Genomic DNA, 2,748 nt, shown 5'->3' on the forward strand with positions numbered 1-2,748 from the left:
AAAAGTCATACTAATTTAAATAACTATTTCATCTATAAACAGACTTTAGTTTTATCAGCCTCCTCCTCCCTTGATAGCTAATCCTTTTTTCTCCTACTTTTGAAGTGAATATGTTGACGAAATTTGATTTTTTATGTTTTCATTTGTCTTACCACAATTATCTATATTTACGGTTTTTTAAAAAAATAAGTTTTCTACATGATCGAGAAAAGTCATACTAATTTAAATAACTATTTCATTTATAAACAGACTTTAGTTTTATCAGCCTCCTCCTCCCTCATAGCTAATCCTTTCCTCTCCTACTTTTGAAGTGAATATGTTGACGAAATTTGATTTTTTATGTTTTCATTTGTCTTACCACAATTATCTATATTTACGGTTTTTTTTAAAAATAAGTTTTCTACATGATCGAGAAAAGTCATACTAATTTAAATAACTATTTCATCTAGAAACAGACTTTAGTTTTATCAGCCTCCTCCTTTTTCATAGCTAATCCTTTCCTCTCCTACTTTTGAAGTGAATATGTTGACGAAATTTGATTTTTATGTTTTCATTTGTCTTACCACAATTATCTATATTTACGGTTTTTTAAAAAAATAAGTTTTCTACATGATCGAGAAAAGTCATACTAATTTAAATAACTATTTCATCTATAAACAGACTTTAGTTTTATCAGCCTCCTCCTCCCCTCATAGCTAATCCTTTTCTTCTCCTACTTTTGAAGTGAATATGTTGACGAAATTTGATTTTTTATGTTTTCATTTGTCTTACCACAATTATCTATATTTACGTTTTTTTTAAAATAAGTTTTCTACATGATCGAGAAAAGTCATACTAATTTAAATAACTATTTCATCTATAAACAGACTTTAGTTTTATCAGCCTCCTCCTTCCCTCATAGCTAATCCTTTCCTCTCCTACTTTTGAAGTGAATATGTTGACGAAATTTGATTTTTATGTTTTCATTTGTCTTACCACAATTATCTATATTTACGGTTTTTTTAAAAAATAAGTTTTCTACATGATCGAGAAAAGTCATACTAATTTAAATAACTATTTCATCTAAAAACAGACTTTAGTTTTATCAGCCTCCTCCTTCTTCATAGCTAATCCTTTCCTCTCCTACTTTTGAAGTGAATATGTTGACGAAATTTGATTTTTTATGTTTTCATTTGTCTTACCACAATTATCTATATTTACGGTTTTTTTTAAAAAATAAGTTTTCTACATGATCGAGAAAAGTCATACTAATTTAAATAACTATTTCATCTATAAACAGACTTTAGTTTTATCAGCCTCCTCCTCCCTCATAGCTAATCCTTTCCTCTCCTACTTTTGAAGTGAATATGTTGACGAAATTTGATTTTTATGTTTTCATTTGTCTTACCACAATTATCTATATTTACGTTTTTTAAAAAAAATAAGTTTTCTACATGATCGAGAAAAGTCATACTAATTTAAATAACTATTTCATCTATAAACATACTTTAGTTTTATCAGCCTCCTCCTCCCTTCATAGCTAATCCTTTCCTCTCCTACTTTTGAAGTGAATATGTTGACGAAATTTGATTTTTTATGTTTTCATTTGTCTTACCACAATTATCTATATTTACGGTTTTTTTTTAAAATAAGTTTTCCACATGATCGAGAAAAGTCATACTAATTTAAATAACTATTTCATCTAGAAACAGACTTTAGTTTTATCAGCCTCCTCCTTTTTCATAGCTAATCCTTTTTTCTCCTACTTTTGAAGTGAATATGTTGACGAAATTTGATTTTGATGTTTTCATTTGTCTTACCACAATTATCTATATTTACGGTTTTTTTAAAAAATAAGTTTTCTACATGATCGAGAAAAGTCATACTAATTTAAATAACTATTTCATCTATAAACAGACTTTAGTTTTATCAGCCTCCTCCTCCCTCATAGCTAATCCTTTCCTCTCCTACTTTTGAAGTGAATATGTTGACGAAATTTGATTTTTTATGTTTTCATTTGTCTTACCACAATTATCTATATTTACGGTTTTTTTTAAAAAAAATAAGTTTTCTACATGATCGAGAAAAGTCATACTAATTTAAATAACTATTTCATCTATAAACAGACTTTAGTTTTATCAGCCTCCTCCTCCCTCATAGCTAATCCTTTCCTCTCCTACTTTTGAAGTGAATATGTTGACGAAATTTGATTTTTTATGTTTTCATTTGTCTTACCACAATTATCTATATTTACGGTTTTTTAAAAAAAATAAGTTTTCTACATGATCGAGAAAAGTCATACTAATTTAAATAACTATTTCATCTATAAACAGACTTTAGTTTTATCAGCCTCCTCCTTCCTCATAGCTAATCTTTTCCTCTCCTACTTTTGAAGTGAATATGTTGACGAAATTTGATTTTTATGTTTTCATTTGTCTTACCACAATTATCTATATTTACCGTTTTTTTTTAAATAAGTTTTCTACATGATCGAGAAAAGTCATACTAATTTAAATAACTATTTCATCTATAAACAGACTTTAGTTTTATCAGCCTCCTCCTCCCCTCATAGCTAATCCTTTCCTCTCCTACTTTTGAAGTGAATATGTTGACGAAATTTGATTTTTTATGTTTTCATTTGTCTTACCACAATTATCTATATTTACGGTTTTTTTTAAAAATAAGTTTTCTACATGATCGAGAAAAGTCATACTAATTTAAATAACTATTTCATCTATAAACAGACTTTAGTTTTATCAGCCTCCTCCT

Source organism: Tachypleus tridentatus, chromosome 6 (genome assembly GCF_004210375.1).
Source record: "Tachypleus tridentatus isolate NWPU-2018 chromosome 6, ASM421037v1, whole genome shotgun sequence".
Classification (NCBI taxonomy): Eukaryota; Metazoa; Arthropoda; class Merostomata; order Xiphosura; family Limulidae; genus Tachypleus; species Tachypleus tridentatus.